Genomic DNA, 13024 nt, shown 5'->3' with positions numbered 1-13024 from the left:
CCAGTTTTCAAGTAAATCGGACTGACTGTTGCGTAGCTCATTCTGTTTAAGAGGGATAGCCGTTTTAGTAAAAGTGGCCACGCCCACTTCGAATGTTTTGGCATCCCGTGGTGGACATGAATCTAAATTTGTACTTTTTTTTTTGGTAATTATTGACAATCAGACTCCAAAGAATCTTTCTACACTTGTCTTGTTCCGATCGTGCGAAAAACCTAGGTCTAGTTTTTGGAAATTTCACCAATCGGAGGGTGACAATTGAATCCGAGATGTGTGTTTTGTTCATCTTGAGCCAAGGATGCCAACTATATAAGACACTTGAGCCTGCAACAAACGGTTTAGGATTTTGATCGCTGTAGTGCCACCATCAGGCTGATCGTGCGAGCCTTGGTGACGTTGTAGATTGGGTGGTACCACCATCCCTCAAAGTTTCAAGTCTCTATGACTTACGGTTTGGTCTGCTCAATCACTTTTAGGGGAGGGTGCTGATCCTAGGAAATTCTAACAATAAAAGTAGGGTTTCAGCACTACACGCTTGAACCCTAAATGCTGCGTTCACACCAAATGCGAATAGAGCGTCAGGAGCGAGTGATTTCAATGTTAAGTCAATGGAAAGGCGCGTTGACGCTGGTTTGGAGGTCCTGTGGCGCGATAGACGCATTTCGCGCGACTCGATGGACGCGATTCCGCCTCATTCGCGCGTTCAGTTTGCGCGAATGATGCAAATTTGATGCGAATTGAGCATCAGTTGACGCGTCTGACGCCCGAGTTGAAAGATTTGAACTTTGCCGTCAATTCGCGGCGCGTTAACCAATCAGGAGGCTGCTTTCTGCGTTCACGTGGTAAAGTGACGTGATAAGAAACCCTGCATAACTTAAAAATACTACTATTGTGTCACAAAATGTAGTTTTAAGACTTTTTCAGGTGAGAATGTAGTTGTTTAAAGCTCAAATCTGTGGTCTATTTATAAAGAGAGCACCTATTTAAAAACATGTATCTTGCGTTTTTGAAGTTGTGAGATCCAGGCGATCACCGGGCACTCAGCGCTCATTAACCCTGGCGAGAGCAGACTTTCCTCGGCCAGTCCTTCTGATGTTTACCGCTGGCTCTGATGTCCTGTAGTGGTTCATCTTGTGTGGATCTAACGGGCGATATTTGGTGTCATGAATCTATCATTTGTTGTCTGCCAAATGATTTTGACTGATGGCAAAGAGAAGTTTCACAACTTTATTTTTTAAGGATATTTAAATATACATGCAGTGAAGATAATGTAGGAGTTGCCTGGACCACATTTGTGTGGCTATTAATGATGAATATATTTTTTAATGAAAATGAAAAGAGGCAGTGTTGTTTTATGACATATTTCTCCTGGAGCGCCTTGAACCAATTCGCTGTGGATGCGCGAATGGATTCCAAATGTTCAAGCGTCCAACTAGACGCGGTAGACACGATTTTGACGCTCTATTCGCGTTTGGTGTGAACGCAGCATAAATAAGTCCTTGCAAAAACATTTCCAAGACATTTCCATTAAAACATTTCCAAGTTTTAATGAGACCTGTAGTTTCATATAACAAAAAGAAACCAATATAAAACAGAAAAATCAACCCGTGGGACATAATAACGCCTATAATTGAAGAAACACTGGTATGCGTGGTCTAGGAGGCATAGTATCTAAAGTATATGGATGCATGAATCAGACACTTTGTGAGTATGTGAGCAAGCAGAGGTTTATCCTGAGACACCAAGTTTGCCTGTAGCAAAGAGTGCGCTGCGTAAGAAAGACCCCACAGTACACGAACATTGCAATCACTTCAACTTTCAGACCATCTGTACCTCTAGACGTGGAGGATTTGTCTTTTGAAAGAACATTTGGCCATTCTTTCCAACATTTTGATTGTTTTTGTTGTTGTAAAAACAATATGGGAACAATAAAAAAAATCATCAACATATCACACTGAAGGATCTTCCTCACAGCAGAGCTTCTATTACCTCTATTTCTTTCTCTACTAAATTATCGATCTCTTCTGGCTCATAAACATCATATATTCCATAACATGAGAAGACACCGGGGACTGCAGGTCATACTGTAAATAAAGACAAACACCGGCATGTTGCCTTTTGGGAGACAATATGGCTAGACGGGTATATTAACCGTAGAGAAGCCAAACTCATTAAGTTGGGTCTCGTGGCATATTAGTGGCAAGGAAGGTGACAGAGAATTAATCTTCACGCTTGCGAATTCGTCACACTCGTTTCCCGACGACCTAATGACACTTTTATCATAACTCTTTATTACCATTCCCGAACCTAAACTCGAAATTATGTAAATGCGGCGACGTGGCACTCTCTGAGCGCCGTTGTGTTTGTTGGCTGTTTGCTCAAGCGTGAATCCAATTCCTCTCAGTGTCCTCATTAATGAATTGCTTGGTTATGGTTTGACTAACCGTCCAGAGGACCAGACGCGCAGGAAGGTTTCCAGGAATCATCGAATTTTTGGACTTTTGCGTCGTCGCCTCAAACATGCCATCCTCTTGCTAATGCAACCCTGGATCATCCTCACAGGGCCGCAGTTGTCCAACACAATTACTAGGTTATGGTTCAGCCGAAGCTTAATCACGGCTGTAGTCTCCTGTCTATGGTTTTAATGTGCTGTACTTCACAGCTTGCGGAATAGTATTTTTTATTTTTTTTTGTCTTTGAGAGAAAGAAAGAAAAGATTGATGGAGCTGGACATCCATATTTATAGCTGTTTTTGTCCTTCACGTTCCCAGAATACAGAATGCCGCTGTTGATTCTATCAGTCTGTGGGAGATTTGGAATTTATTTGAGCAGGTACGAGGTCACAAACACTCTTTATGATAATTTCCTCCAGTCTCACCTCATTTTAGAGACTTATAAACCTTGAGCCTGTTTTTGTGATTCTTCAATCACAATGTAACCAAATAAATTACTTTTCAAAATGGATTTCTATCTATCTATCTATCTATCTATCTATCTATCTATCTATCTATCTATCTATCTATCTATCTATCTATCTATCTATCTATCTATCTATCTATCTATCTATCTATCTATCTATCTATCTATCTATCTATCTATCTGTCTGTCTGTCTGTCTGTCTGTCTGTCTGTCTAACTAGGTGTGCCATCCATCTATCTATGTGTCATCCATCTATCCATCCATCCAACCGTCTGTGAGTGTCATCCATTCTATCTATCTATCTATCTATCTATCTATCTATCTATCTATCTATCTATCTATCTATCTATCTATCTATCTATCTATCTATCTATCTATCTATCTATCTATCTATCTATCTATCTATCTATCTATCTATCTATCTATCTATCTATGTGTGCAATCCATCCATCTATGTGTCATCCATCCATCCATCCATCCATTTGTCTGTGAGTGTCATCCATCCATACCTTCCTCCATCCATCCATCCATCCATCCATCCATCCATCCATCTCTCAATCCATCCATCTATCCATCTGGCTATGTGTGTTATCTATCTATCTATCTATCTATCTATCTATCTATCTATCTATCTATCTATCTATCTATCTATCTATCCATCCATCCATCCATCCATCCATCCATCCATCCATCCATCCATCCATCCATCCATCCATCCATCCATCCATCCATCCATCCATCCATCCATCCATCCATCCATCCATCCATCCATCCATCTGGCTATGTGTGTTATCTATCTATCTATCTATCTATCTATCTATCTATCTATCTATCTATCTATCTATCTATCTATCTATCTATCTATCTATCTATCTATCTATCTATCTATCTATCTATCTATCTATCTATCTATCTATCTATTTATCTATCTATCTATCTATCTATCTATCTATCCATCCATCCATCCATCCATCCATCTATCAACCTATCCATCCATCTATCCATCTGTCTGTGAGTGTCATCCATCCATCCATCCATCCATCCATCCATCTATCTATCTATCTATCTATCTATCTATCTATCTATCTATCTATCTATCTATCTATCTATCTATCTATCGTGTGTGTGTGTGTGTGTGTGTGTAATCCATCCATCCATCCATCCATCCATCCATCCATCCATCCATCCATCCATCCATCCATCCATCCATCCATCCATCCATCCATCCATCCATCCATCCATCCATCCATCTATTTAGTATAAATATTAAATCATTTTCTGCCCTTCCTATATTGTTATTCTACACAATACTGCCACTGTTGGCATTACCTAAATGCAACAAAAACAGAATGCTTAAAAAAGCACAAAAAATGCTCTGTGTGCATCGAGGCCAGTAAGAGTGTGCAGACCTGTCCTTGTGTGTAGGGTCTGTGCTTGGAAACAAAAGCCCCTGCAGTGCAGGGAAAACTCTCAACAGTAAACACACAACAGCTGTCTCCACTGGGCTCATCTGGACAGGCGTCCACCATCGGACGTGCTGCCCTCTGTTTACATAGTCAGTGCTGAGTTTACCGAACAAACTCTGGCCAGAGGGACAGATGGGGGGGTGGAGGTCCGGCCATTGTTTGCCATCCTTCCAGATGGGGAGACGGCCCGGGAGAAAGAGAGAGACAAAGAGTGAGTCCAAGAGAGAGAGAGAGAGCAGGGAAAGGGACAGTTGGACCAGGGGTGATCAAAAGCACTGAGTAAGCATGTAGGCGAGGCTGCATAAGAGGAGGATTTATCACGCCATATGATTTTATGGCCACGGATGAACTCTGTGTGCAAGAATTGCACCCTTCATGCTCCATGTACCATGTGCACAGGTCCTGTTAGGACCAACTGTAGAAGCTGCTGTTTTTATGAAAACATAATATAGTTGCAGAGTTTTACGATCGTCAACGGTTTTATATGTGTTCTGTTTCTTTAACAAAACAACAGGGCTGTACATAACACCTTAAATTAGGCACAAAAGCACCTCATTGCTTGTTTTATTGTAGCACTGGGCATAATATATAATAAAATAATCATTGCTGTAGTGTTAGACACAGGCAAAAGCACATTAATCAGTATTTTAACTTTCCCCGCTAGCGTTTTTGAAATAAGGTGCCAGCCAGCACCAGGATTTTTGAGCATTTTCACAAACGTTTCATGACCCCCACAATGTTTTTTTGTATTTTAATATTTTTTTGTTGTTTGAATATCTGAACATGCATGCATATGTGCAAAGAAAGAACAGACCCTCAGCTTTTAAACAACAACAACAGAATGTATCCTTTTTATCAACACTTTAATATGGGTGTTTCATAAAAAAGCAACATGTTGAGCAAAAAGCTGAGAAAATCACATTTTTGTTAAAGACTACATCCAGATTGGATTCAAAAGGATGAACAAAACATGAGGTGCATCCGGAAAGCATTCACAGCCTTTCACTTTTTCCACATTTTGTTATATTACAGCCTTATTCCAAAATGGATTAAAGTCATTATTTTACTATATTTACATTATTTCTACAAACAATACCCTATAATTACAACATGAAAATCATTAAAAATCACATACATAAATTCACAGCCTTTTCCATGACACTCAATATTGAGCTCAGGTGCATCCTGTTTCCACTGACCATCCTTGAGATGTTTCTACAACTTGATTGGAGTCCACCTGTGGGAAATTCAGTTGATTGGACATGATTTGGAAAGGTGCACACCGGTCTACATAAGGTCCCACAGTTAACAGTGCATGTCAGAGCACAAACCAAGCCATGAAGTCCAAGGAATTGTCTGTAGATCTCCGAGACAGGATTGTATCTAGGCACAGATCTGGGGAAGGGTACAGAAAAATGTCTGCAGCATTGAAGATCCCAATGAGCACAGTGGCCTCCATCATCCCTAAATGGAAGAATTTTGCAACCACCAGGACTCTTCCTTGCGCTGGCTGACCAACCAAACTGAGCGATCGGGGGAGAAGGGCCTTAGTCAGGGAGGTCACCAAGAACCTGATGGTCATTCTGACAGAGCTCCAGCATTTCTCTGTGGAGAGAGGAGAACCTTCCAGAAGAACAACCATCTCTGCAGCTCTCCACCAATCAGACCTGTATGGTAGAGTGGCCAGACAGAAGCCACTCCTCAGTAAAAGGCACATAACAGCCCGCCTGGGGTTTGCCAAAAGGCACCTGAAGGACTCTCAGACCATGAGAAACAAAATTATCTTGTCTGATGAAACAAAGATTGAACTCTTTGGCCTGAATGGCAAGCGTCATGTCTGGAAGAAACCAGGCACCGCTCATCATCTGGCCAATACCAGCGGATATTGAGGGGCAAGTGAAAGAATTGTATTTGCCCGACCGGACAAGTAACCTGATTAAAACGTCAATAACAAAAAATAACTAGGTAATCATCAAAATGCAAGAATGATTCTGCATTAATTAAGTGTAAGTGGCGATCGATAGTGGATAATAATATATAATGTATAATGAACTGACGGTTTGTGCTGTTGACGCTTACACAGCTTCTCGAGGAGAAATCGAAATGCATGTGCACAGCTCACACAAAGAAACTCAGTTAACATACACGGTTAAAATTCAAAATATGGAATTTTTATTTTTTTTATAGCTTATAATACATATTAACCAGTGCTGTTTTCCTGAATACCATCACAATTGAAAATGTGACACTGATTTCATGACAGTTCCATAAACAATTAATTAACATTAAGTCACATTTTAGATGCAATATTGACTGTTTTTGTTCTATTTCAGCAGCGAAAATAGTTCCAAACAAAGATCACAGCAGAACCACAGCGCATCTCACAGCAACATTGTGTTACTGAATTATTCTGAGTTTTGAATGAATCGGTTGAATCAAAGATTCAATGACCTGTTCATAAACAGCTGCCTTGAAGGAATCAGCCGTTTCAACTGAATCGACTTAATGACTCACGGTCACCTGCCGCCACCTACTGGCAGTTTAGTTTCATGTTTTAACATTCTTTCCAACATTTCTTATTTGTATATACAAAAAATCTCATAACATTATTTAATGCAGTGTAAATTATTTAATTTAATCAAATTTAAGAATATAAAATGAAAGCTTAAGCATAGCCTATATTTTATAAGATTTGGAAAATTCCCTTTATAAAAGGTAAAAAGCACACAGCCAAGATAACAAAGGCGTGTCTACGGGACAACTCTGTGAATGTCCTTGAGTGGCCCAGACTTGAACCCGATTGAACGTCTCTGGAGAGATCTGAAAATGGCTGTGCACCGACGCTCCCCATCCAACCTGATGGAGCTTGAGAGGTCCTGCAAAGAAGAATGGGAGAAACTGCCCAAAAATAGTTTGTAACACAACAAAATGTGGAAAAAGTGAAGCGCTGTGAATACTTTCCGGATGCACTGTAGATGGAGTAGATCAAAGTCCATCAACACCCCCAAAACTTCACAATCGTATAGCTCGCCCTGGGCTGATATTTCATTCAGTTACGTTAGGCAGTTTTGATTTATATGCTGTTTAATATTATCACGTTATTTTACATATGCATCTGCTTGCATATGATATCGCTTGATTCTGTTTCTTCTTCACCTGTGTTTTGATCAGGGGATTCAGTACTCTTTCAGAAGATGAGTAACAGCGCCCAAATATCAATGACGGGAAAGAGTAAATGGTGTTAATGAATCTAATGTATTAAAGTGTACTGCATAACTCAGGCCTGTATAATTTCTCCCAAGCAATTAATTTAATGCAAAAAAACAATGAATCTAAAGTACATCACAGTAACAGTCATGGTTCATTTGGAATTGGACATAACTGGAAAATGACTCACGGTTCAACGAGGGAGTCGTTTGTGAACGCGACTCGAATGAATCTGATTCAAACTGCTGACTCGAGCAAGTTCAAGACTTTATGGCTAACTCCTTACAAAGAACTGTTTTCAGATCAGACATCTCAGTTCACAATGTGTTCATTGTTCAAGGAAACAAATGTGTGCACTATAAAGATATGATTACCCAACACCATGATGCAACGAGTCGCGAATGTATTACCCACTAGATTTTAAATTAGCTTTTATAGAGCTTATGAATATGACCTGTATACCGTGTATATTTTAGATTCACTCACGGATTTAAATGTGTTAGTCACAAACAAAACATTTCAGTGTGTATGTGGCTACTGATATTTGAAATACAGGCAAGATTAAAGTGTAAATGACAATATACTGATTAATGTCTGGCCCCAGCGTCCACCCTATAAAAATAAAAATAGGAAAACTCAAGTCACTGAATTGGCCTCTTTTTTCTCTCTCTTTCCTCCCCTGTGATTTGCCTCTCTCTCTCTCTCTCTCTCTCTCTCTCTCTCTCTCTCTCTCTCTCTCTCTCTCTCTCTCTCTCTCTCTCTCTCTCTCTCTCTCTCTCTCTCTCTCTCTCTTTACCTCTCGTAATGTTCCTCTCTCTATTGCACACACTCAATTCAAAACCCACAGGTACATGTGAGCTTGAGGGCTCATGAAAGCACAGTTCCCCTTCCTCACCAGGTCGGAAGGTCAGTCCACCTGAGACGTCCTCCTCTCTGACTTTTTTACGCCGTAATGGGGAAGCAAGGGAGTGAGAAAGCAGCAGAGAGCACCTGTCTCCCCCGGCTAGCTTAATTGGATACCCATGACATTGGTACAAGCACATGCTTAACTGAAAGACCCAGGCCAGACGGTCGGTTTAAGGCTGAATAATTGACTTCATTTTAAAAATAGAGAAAGTGCCTCCAAATCTCCACCTTTAAAACTGAAGTGATCATTATTTTTTAGCTAAAGGTCTTATCAGATGTCTTGGGACGCCTTCTCCATGCGGAGAGAGACCTGGTTTAAATGTCTGTGTTCGTTTGTCTTCTTGAAGCTGCCAGCTATTGGTGCCATTGGATTAGCCTAATTCGTCTAGACCAAAATGGTGCGAATCAGAATCTGCATTGTTTGAAAGGCCTGTAAGGTATAATAAAATCCCCCATAACTCGCTGAATCGACAGGTCAATTGCTTTAAAAAACTCAGGGCTACGCTGCTCAATTTGTAGTGTTGGCAGCTCAGGGCTGAAGTAAGACGCTGCATTGAGGTACGTGCTAATGTGTGTTAATACACTAAAAGCCCCCTGTCTGTCTGGGCCTGCGGATCGCTGGCGGTAAATCATCACATGTGTCAGCTTTGGTCCAAGGTCTGTGTCAGCCCACTGGATCCAGATTAAATTAGTTGTCAAGTCTAATTGTACAGGACTTATAGTGTAAGGTATGATGAGAAATACACCATGTCAGCATTAAAATGAGGAATATTCTGGGTTAAATACAAGTTAAGCTCTATCGACAGCATTTGAGGATGAAAATATCAACTAGTACAAAAAAACCTTGATAATGAATGTTCGTGGGGCAAACGTACACTTCTACTGTACGTGTTTTACCGCAAAAACCATTTATGTTTCTTTTCTGTGGTAATTGACACAGATGCTGTCAATACAGCTTAACTTGTATTTAACCTTGAATATCCCTTAAGTATCTTTTGATTCCTTTAGCAAGGGCACTGCAGCAGATATACGCTTTTATGACACTAAACCTGGTCACGTTAGGTAGAGTGCTGACCATCAGACCACAGCACCTGTTGGTTATACTCTTTAATAATAGTTTAGAGATGGCTGAACTCAGGAAGACATGCTCAAACGTTGAGGCATGCACTGTTGTGATTGGTTTACTCTGCTCTGATTGTTCTACTCTGCTCTAATTGGTCAGAAGGCCCAGTCTGTTGTGATTGGTCTACTCTGCTCTGATTGGTAAGATGGCCCAGTCTGTTGTGTTTGGTCTACTCTACCCTGATTGGTCAGATGGCCCAGTCTGGTGTGATTGGATACTCTGATCTGATTGGTCAGACGGCCCAGTCTGTTGTGATTGGTCTACTCTACCCTGATTGGTCAGATGGCCCAGTCTGGTGTGATTGGATACTCTGATCTGATTGGTCAGACGGCCCAGTCTGTTGTGATTGGTCTACTCTACCCTGATTGGTCAGATGGCCCAGTCTGTTGTGATTGGTTTACTCTACCCTGATTGGTCAGATGGCCCAGTCTGTTGAGATTGGTCTACTCTACCCTGATTGGTCAGATGGCCCAGTCTGTTGAGATTGGTCTACTCTACCCTGATTGGTCAGATGGCCCAGTCTGTTGAGATTGGTCTACTCTACCCTGATTGGTCAGATGGCCCAGTCTGGTGTGATTGGATACTCTGATCTGATTGGTCAGACGGCCCAGTCTGTTGTGATTGGTCTACTCTACCCTGATTGGTCAGATGGCCCAGTCCGGTGTGATTGGATACTCTGATCTGATTGGTCAGATGGCCCAGTCTCTTGTGATTGGTCTACTCTTCCCTGATTGGTCAGATGGCCCAGTCTGTTGAGATTGGTCTACTCTACCCTGATTGGTCAGATGGCCCAGTCTGTTGAGATTGGTCTACTCTGATATGATTGGTCAGACGGCCCAGTCTGTTGTGATTGGTCTACTCTACCCTGATTGGTAAGATGGCCCAGTCTGGTGTGATTGGTCTACTCTGATATGATTGGTCAGACGGCCCAGTCTGTTGTGATTGGTCTACTCTACCCTGATTGGTCAGATGGCCCAGTCTGGTGTGATTGGATACTCTGATCTGATTGGTCAGATGGCCCAGTCTCTTGTGATTGGTCTACTCTTCCCTGATTGGTCAGATGGCCCAGTCTGTTGTGATTGGTCTACTCTACCCTGATTGGTCAGATGGCCCAGTCTGTTGAGATTGGTCTACTCTACCCTGATTGGTAAGATGGCCCAGTCTGGTGTGATTGGTCTACTCTGATATGATTGGTCAGACGGCCCACTCTGTTGTGATTGGTCTACTCTACCCTGATTGGTAAGATGGCCCAGTCTGGTGTGATTGGTCTACTCTGATATGATTGGTCAGACGGCCCAGTCTGTTGTGATTGGTCTACTCTACCCTGATTGGTAAGATGGCCCAGTCTGGTGTGATTGGTCTACTCTGATATGATTGGTCAGACGGCCCAGTCTGTTGTGATTGGTCTACCGCTTACAGCACGTGTCAGAAATAAAACGCCTATTCCCAAATCTGAATTTTAGCTCTGGAGGCTTCCTCAGCGCTTGTATGCACAGTGATACGAACAGTAAAATTGCCGTTTGTTTTTCCTTATCAATTCCAGCATAATTCTATCCTCATCTATTTGAAGTGCATGCAAATTGGATTTGCAGTGCTGAAAATAGACTCCTCTCAACATATTGACAACATGAACCAAACTCAACCAGGCCTCAGCTATAACTACAGCAGTGTTTCCCCTATAAATTTTTCCAGCAGCGGTGCTGTTACGTGCCGGAGGTTGTTACCAAGCCGCGCGTCGGGGGGTCTGGGGGCATGCACCTCCGGAATATTTTTTTTTAAAATAACATCTTAAACCATGACTTCTGGCAAGTTTTGTGGATAGAAATGGACATTTTGAACATTAAAATCCAAATTAAACTTTTCATTAGTTTAAAAGGTGACTAGCTTACATAGCCTATATTACTTCACTAACCTCCAGGGATGTGCAGAAGTTCCTAAGGGGCAGGGGCTCAAATGTAAAAAAGAAAAAAAAAGTTGTGTGTGTGTAAAGTTTGGATACTATTTTATGTTTTAAAAGTCTCTTATGCTTATCAAGCCTGCATTTATTTAATCAAAAATACAGAAAAAAAACAGTAAACTAAAATATTGTGAAATATTATTACACAATGTTCTTTGTAACTTTTTATTAACCCTTTGAGACCTAAGGGTATTTTTACAATTAATTTTCCACCTGGTGTTATTTACTAAAAAAGCTTGTAAAACATCAACCCTGTTGAGCACAGACAATTGACACACCTCTTTTTTTTCAAGACAAGTTGCACTGTCAGTATTTTTGTGTTGCATTGATGTCACCTGAATGTAAAATAAGTTATGGGACCATAAAGACAAATGAAAACATAAAACGGAAATTGAATCACTCAAATATTTATTGAAAACACACACAAATAAATAAAAGCTAAGCATATTTCCTCTGGAAAACAGTTTGTTCAAGTCTTTGGAGTCCTGGAACTCAGGAATAAACATGATAACTTATACAGAACCAAAACTATTTACATTTTTCCAAAAAAAGTCCAGGCGTTTTTGGCCTCTTTGGATTTTGGATATTTACTGGTGCCAAGCCTCAAAACAGTTCCTATCAGGAACTTCTCCACAAACTTTCTTCTCAAACTTTTTCCTCAAACTTTCTCCACAAAACTGCAGCGCGTCTCTCTCTCTATCTCCTCAACACTAGCCATGCGCCTCTCTCTCTCCACAATAACAGAGCTGTGGTAATGCGTAATGACGCACACTAACGTGGATGACGGATCAGCCTGTCATTGGTCAAACCCTCATCCAAAATGGCAGCTAGCATCGCGCTAGCGGCAAAAATGACGGGAAATTTATAAATTATGGACATCAAGTGGATATATCTTGGATGTAAGCTTTTTGATTTATTGCTGAACAACTCCAAAAAGATGCACATGTTCCAGGCTGGATAGAAAACCTTCTGTAAAGGCTACAAAGACACCAAAGACACCCCCGTGATGGCTAGCTCGTTAGCTTTCTGCTGGAAAAAACGGTAAGAAAATCGATAAAAGTTTCATGAAATAATATAGATATTTATCGGAGGTGCCGTGTGACGTCGTGGGCGATGCCGTCGGGCTCTGAGGGTTAATCAAAGAATTAAAAAAAAGAAAAGAGCATCACATAACATACAAGAGCTGCAAGTAATTTTCTCTTTGCCTTTTGTTGTTTGATTCACATTAATGGCTTAATCGTCAGCAGGTTTATTAGATGCTGCCCCTTTAAGACCAAAATGGAGATCTAATCATATCATTCTCCCATTGATTTCTCCCAACTATTTACGGCCATTTAAGATAAATTTGTGTTTAAGTGAATACTCTCCATGCCGGTCATTTTGAGATGTAGGCTATTTGTTGTGTATTTGATGGTTTAGTCGCGCAAGTCGGTCCGTTTCGCAGCGTGC

At 41.0% G+C, this 13024-nt stretch overlaps 1 protein-coding gene across 1 annotated transcript in view; it reads right to left on the bottom strand.

Moving 5' to 3' along the window:
* The window catches only part of robo1 (roundabout, axon guidance receptor, homolog 1), a gene marked incomplete at its 5' end in the record, with an annotated part of 366802 nt that overhangs the window by 304210 nt on the left and 49568 nt on the right, over positions 1-13024 (bottom strand). The window lies entirely within an intron of this gene.

Source organism: Gobio gobio (assembly GCF_949357685.1).
Source record: "Gobio gobio genome assembly, chromosome: 8".
NCBI lineage: Eukaryota > Metazoa > Chordata > Actinopteri > Cypriniformes > Gobionidae > Gobio > Gobio gobio.
Note: the sequence above shows the minus strand (reverse complement) of the source record. Positions and strands in the feature narration are given on the sequence as shown.